This window comes from Triticum dicoccoides, chromosome 3B (assembly GCF_002162155.2).
Source record: "Triticum dicoccoides isolate Atlit2015 ecotype Zavitan chromosome 3B, WEW_v2.0, whole genome shotgun sequence".
Taxonomy (NCBI): Eukaryota; Viridiplantae; Streptophyta; class Magnoliopsida; order Poales; family Poaceae; genus Triticum; species Triticum dicoccoides.
In genome coordinates, this window is record NC_041385.1 from 130,241,212 (window position 1) to 130,248,097 (window position 6,886).

The following is a 6,886-nucleotide window of genomic DNA, read 5'->3' on the forward strand; positions in this document are numbered from 1 at the left end:
GAAGGGGGGGCGGCGCCCCCCTTGCCTTCCCCCTCTCCTACTCCTTCCTTCCCCCTCCTTCTTGGTTTAGGAAAAGGAGGAAGGAAACCTACTTGGAGTAGGTTTCCCCCTCCTAGGGCGCGCCTCCCCTTAGGCCGGCCCCCTCCTCCCTCCCTCCTTTATATACAGGGGCGGGGGGCACCCCATAGACACACAAGTTGATCTACGGATCGTTCCTTAGCCGTGTGCGGTGCCCCCTTCCACCATATTCCACCTCGGTCATATCGTCGCAAAGCTTAGGCGAAGCCCTGCGCCGGTAGAACATCAAGATCATCACCACGCCGTCGTGCTGACGGAACTCTCCCTCGACACTCGGCTGGATCGGAGTTCGAGGGACGTCATCAAGCTGAACGTGTGCTGAACTCGGAGGCTCCGTACGTTCGGTGCTTGGATCGGTCGGATCGTGAAGACGTACGACTACATCAACCGCGTTGTGCTAACGCTTCCGCTTACGGTCTACGAGGGTACGTGGACGAACACTCTCCCCTCTCGTTGCTATATCATCACCATGATCTTGCGTGTGCGTAGGAAATTTTTTGAAATTACTATGTTCCCCAACAGTGGCATCCGAGCCAGGTTTTATGCATTGATGTTATATGCACGAGTCGAACACAAGTGAGTTGTGGACGATATAAGTCATACTGCCTACTAGCATGTCATACTTTGGTTCAGCGGTATTGTGAGATGAAGCGGCCCAGACCGACATTACACGTACGCTTACGCGAGACTGGTTTCACCGTTACGAGCACTCGTGCTTAAAAGTGACTGGCAGGTGTCTGTCTCTCTCACTTTAGTTGAACCGAGTGTGGCTACGCCCGGTCCTTGTGAAGGTTAAAACGGAGTCTATTTGACAAACTATCGTTGTGGTTTTGATGCGTAGGTAAGAACGGTTCTTGCTAAGCCCGTAGCAGCCACGTAAAATTTGCAACAACAAAGTAGAGGACGTCTAACTTGTTTTTCCAGGGCATGTTGTGATGTGATATGGTCAAGACGTGATGCTATATTTTATTGTATGAGATGATCATGTTTTGTAACCGAAGTTATCGGCAACTGGCAGGAGCCATATGGTTGTCGCTTTATTGTATGAAATGCAAACGCCCTGTAATTGCTTTACTTTATCACTAAGCGGTAGCAATAGTCGTAGAAGCAATAGATGGCGTAACGACAACGATGCTACGATGGAGATCAAGGTGTCGCGCCGGTGACGATGGTGATCACGATGGTGCTTCGGAGATGGAGATCACAAAGCACAAGATGATGATGGCCATATCATATCACTTATATTGATTGCATGTGATGTTTATCCTTTATGCATCTTATCTTGCTTTGATTGACGGTAGCATTTTAAGATGATCTCTCACTAAATTATCAAGTAGTGTTCTCCCTGAGTATGCACCGGTGCCAAAGTTCGTCGTGCCGAGACACCACGTGATGATCGGGTGTGATAAGCTCTAGTCCATCTACAACGGGTGCAAGCCAGTTTTGCACACGCAGAATACTCAGGTTAAACTTGACGAGCCTAGCATATGCAGATATGGCCTCGGAACACGGAGACCGAAAGGTCGAGCGTGAATCACATAGTAGATATGATTAACATAATGATGTTCACCATTGAAAACTACTCCATATCACGTGATGATCGGTTATGGTTTAGTTGATTTGGATCACGTGATCACTTAGATGACTAGAGAGATGTCTGTCTAAGTGGGAGTTCTTAAGTAATATGATTAATTGAACTTAAATTTATCATGAACTTAGTACCTGATAGTATCTTGCTTGTCTATGTTTGTTTGTAGATAGATGGCTCGTGCTGTTGTTCTGTTGAATTTTAATGCGTTCCTTGAGAAAGCAAAGTTGAAAGATGATGGTAGCAATTACACGGACTGGGTCCGTAACTTGAGGATTATCCTCATTGCTGCACAGAAGAGTTACGTCCTGGAAGCACCGATGGGTGCCAGGCCTGCTGCTAATGCAACTGACGACGTTAAGAACGTTTGGCAGAGCAAAGCTGATGACTACTCTATAGTTCAGTGTGCCATGCTTTACGGCTTAGAACCGGGTCTTCAACGACGTTTTGAACGTCATGGAGCATATGAGATGTTCTAGGAGTTGAAGTTAATATTTCAAGCAAATGCCCGGATTGAGAGATATGAAGTCTCCAATAAGTTCTATAGCTGCAAGATGGAGGAGAATAGTTCTGTCAGTGAACATATACTCAGAATGTCTAGGTATAACAATCACTTGATTCAACTGGGAGTTAATCTTCCTGATGATAGTGTCATTGACAGAATTCTTCAATCACTGCCACCAAGCTACAAGAGCTTCGTGATGAACTATAATATGCAAGGGATGAACAAGACTATTCCCGAGCTCTTCGCGATGCTTAAAGCCGCGGAGGTAGAAATCAAGAAGGAGCATCAAGTGTTGATGGTCAACAAGACCACTAGTTTCAAGAAGAAGGGCAAAGGGAAGAAGAAGGGGAACTTCAAAAAGAACGGCAAGCAAGTTGCTGCTCAAGAGAAGAAACCCAAGTCTGGACCTAAGCCTAAAACTGAGTGCTTCTACTGCAAGCAGACTGGTCACTGGAAGCGGAACTGCCCCAAGTATTTGGCGGATAAGAAGGATGGCAAAGTGAACAAAGGTATATGTGATATACATGTTATTGATGTGTACCTAACTAGAGCTCGTAGTAGCACCTGGGTATTTGATACTGGTTCTGTTGCTAATATTTGCAACTCGAAACAGGGACTACGGAATAAGCGAGCATTGGCCAAGGACGAGGTGACGATGCGCGTGGGAAACGGTTCCAAAGTCGATGGGATCGCGGTCGGCACGCTACCTCCACATCTACCATCGGGATTAGTTTTAGACCTGAATAATTGTTATTTGGTGCCTGCGTTGAGCATGAACATTATATCTGGATCTTGTTTGATGCGAGACGGTTATTCATTTAAATCAGAGAATAATGGTTGTTCTATTTATATGAGTAATATCTTTTATGGTCATGCGCCCTTGAAGAGTGGTCTATTTTTATTGAATCTCGATAGTAGTGATACACATATTCATAATGTTGAAGCCAAAAGATGCAGAGTTGATAATGATAGTGCAACTTATTTGTGGCACTGCCGTTTAGGTCATATCGGTGTAAAACGCATGAAGAAACTCCATACTGATGGACTTCTGGAATCACTTGATTATGAATCACTTGGTACTTGCGAATCGTGCCTCATGGGCAAGATGACTAAAACACCGTTCTCCGGAACTATGGAGAGAGCAACAGATTTGTTGGAGATCATACATACAGATGTATGTGGTCCGATGAATGTTGAGGCTCATGGCGGATATCGTTATTTTCTCACCTTCACAGATGATTTGAGCAGATATGGGTATATCTACTTAATGAAGCACAAGTCTGAAACATTTGAAAAGTTCAAAGAATTTCAGAGTGAAGTAGAAAATCATCGTAACAAGAAAATAAAGTTTCTACGATCTGATCGTGGAGGAGAATATTTGAGTTACGAGTTTGGTTTACATTTGAAACAATGCAGAATAGTTTCGCAACTCACGCCACCTGGAACACCACAACGAAATGGTGTGTCCGAACGTCGTAATCGTACTTTACTTGATATGGTGCGATCTATGATGTCTCTTACCGATTTACCACTATCGTTTTGGGGTTATGCTTTAGAGACGGCCGCATTCACGTTAAATAGGGCACCATCAAAATCCGTTGAGACGACGCCTTATGAACTGTGGTTTGGCAGGAAACCAAAGTTGTCGTTTCTTAAAGTTTGGGGCTGCGATGCTTATGTAAAGAAACTTCAACTAGATAAGCTCGAACCCAAATCGGAGAAATGTGTCTTCATAGGATACCCAAAAGAGACTGTTGGGTACACCTTCTATCACAGATCCGAAGGCAACACATTCGTTGCTAAGAATGGATCCTTTCTAGAGAAGGAATTTCTCTTGAAAGAAGTGAGTGGGAGGAAAGTAGAACTTGATGAGATAACTGTATCTACTCCCTTGTTGGAAGGTAGTTCATCACGAGAACCGGTTCCCGTGACAACTACACCAACTAGTGAGGAAGCTAATGATATTGATCATGAAACTTCAGATCAAGTTTCTGCTGAACCTCGTAGGTCTACCAGAGTAAGATCCGCACCAGAGTGGTATGGTAATCTTATTCTGGAAGTCATGTTACTTGACCATGATGAACCTACGAACTATGAGGAAGCGATGATGAGCCCAGATTCCACTAAATGGCTAGAGGCCATGAAATCTGAGATGGGATCCATGTATGAAAACAAAGTATGGACTTTGGTTGACTTGCCCGATGATCGGCAAGCCATTGAGAATAAATGGATTTTTAAGAAGAAGACTGACGCTGATGGTAATGTTACTGTCTATAAAGCTCGACTTGTTGCGAAAGGTTTTCGACAAGTTCAAGGGGTTGACTACGATGAGACTTTCTCACCCGTAGCGATGCTTAAGTCTGTCCGAATCATGTTGGCTATTGCTGCATTTCATGATTATGAAATTTGGCAAATGGATGTCAAGACTGCATTCTTGAATGGATTTCTAGAAGAAGAGTTGTATGTGATACAGCCGGAAGGTTTTGTTGATCCAAAAGGTGCTGACAAAGTGTGCAAGCTCCAGCGTTCCATTTATGGACTGGTGCAAGCATCTCGGAGTTGGAATAAACGCTTTGACAGTGTGATCAAAGCATATGGTTTTATATAGACTTTTGGAGAAGCCTGTATTTACAAGAAAGTGAGTGGGAGCTCTGTAGCATTTCTAGTTTTATATGTTGATGACATATTATTAATTGGAAATGATATAGAATTTCTGGATAGCATAAAGGGATACTTGAATAAAAGTTTTTCAATGAAAGACCTCGGTGAAGCTGCTTACATATTGGGCATCAAGATCTATAGAGATAGATCAAGACGCTTAATAGGACTTTCACAAAGCACATACCTTGACAAGATTTTGAAAAAGTTCAAAATGGATCAGGCAAAGAAAGGATTCTTGCCTGTGCTACAAGGTGTGAAGTTGAGTCAAACTCAATGCCCGACCACAGCAGAAGATAGAGAGAAAATGAAAAATGTTCCCTATGCTTCAGCCATAGGCTCTATCATGTATGCAATGCTGTGTACCAGACCTGAAGTATGCTTAGCAATAAGCTTGGCAGGAAGGTACCAAAGTAATCCAAGAGTGGATCACTGGACAGCGGTCAAGAACATCCTGAAATACCTGAAAAGGACTAAGGATATGTTTCTCGTATATGGAGGTGACAAAGAGCTAGTCCTAAATGGTTACGTCGATGCAAGCTTTGACACTGATCCGGACGATTCTAAATCGCAAACCGGATATGTGTTTATATTAAATGGTGGAGCTGTAAGTTGGTGCAGTTCTAAACAAAGCGTCGTGGCGGGATCTACATGTGAAGCGGAGTACATAGCTGCTTCTGAAGCAGCAAATGAAGGAGTCTGGATGAAGGGGTTCATTTCCGATCTAGGTGTCATACCTAGTGCATCGGGACCAATGAAGATCTTCTGTGACAATACAGGTGCAATTGCTTTGGCAAAGGAATCCAGATTTCACAAGAGGACCAAGCACATCAAGAGACGCTTCAATTCCATTCGGGACCAAGTCCAAGTGGGAGACATAGAGATTTGCAAGATACATACGGATCTGAATGTTGCAGACTCGTTGACTAAGCCTCTCTCACGAGCAAAACATGATCAGCACCAAGACTCCATGGGTGTTAGAATCATTACTATGTAATCTAGATTATTGACTCTAGTGCAAGTGGGAGACTGAAGGAAATATGCCCTAGAGGCAATAATAAAGTTATTATTTATTTCCTCATATCATGATAAATGTTTATTATTCATGCTAGAATTGTATTAACCGGAAACATGATACATGTGTGAATACATAGACAAAACTATAGTCACTAGTATGCCTCTACTTCACTAGCTCATTAATCAAACATGGTTATGTTTCCTGACCATAGACATGTGTTGGCATTTGATTAGTGGGATCACATCATTAGGAGAATGATGTGATTGACATGACCCATTTTGTTAGCCTAGCACTTGACCGTTTAGTATACTGCTATTACTTTCTTCATGACTTATACAAAGTTCCTGCAACTATGAGATTGTGCAACTCCCGTTTACCGGAAGAACACTTTGTGTGCTACCAAACGTCACAACATAACTGGGTGATTATAAAGGTGCTCTACAGGTGTTTCCGAAGGTACATGTTGGGTTGGCATAATTCGAGATTAGGATTTGTCACTCCGATTGTCGGAGAGGTATCTCTGGGCCCTCTCGGTAATACTCATCACCTAAGCCTTGCAAGCATGTAACTAATGAGTTAGTTATGAGATGACGTATTACGGAACGAGTAAAGAGACTTGCCGGTAACGAGATTGAACTAGGTATTGGATACCGACGATCAAATCTCGGGCAAGTAACATACCGATGACAAAGGGAACAAAGTATGTTGTTATGCGGTTTGACCGATAAAGATCTTCGTAGAATATGTAGGAACCAATATGGGCATCCAGGTCCCGCTATTGGTTACTGACCGAGAATGGTTTTAGGTCATGTCTACATAGTTCTCGAACCCGTAGGGTCCGCACGCTTAACATTTCGATGACAGTTTTATTATGAGTTTATAAGTTTTGATGTACCGAAGTTTGTTCGGAGTCCCGGATGTGATCACGGACATGACGAGGAGTCTCGAAATGGTCGAGACATAAAGATTGATATAGTGGACGACTATATTCAGACACCGGAAAGGTTCCGGGAGTTTTCGGAGAAAAACCGGAGTACCG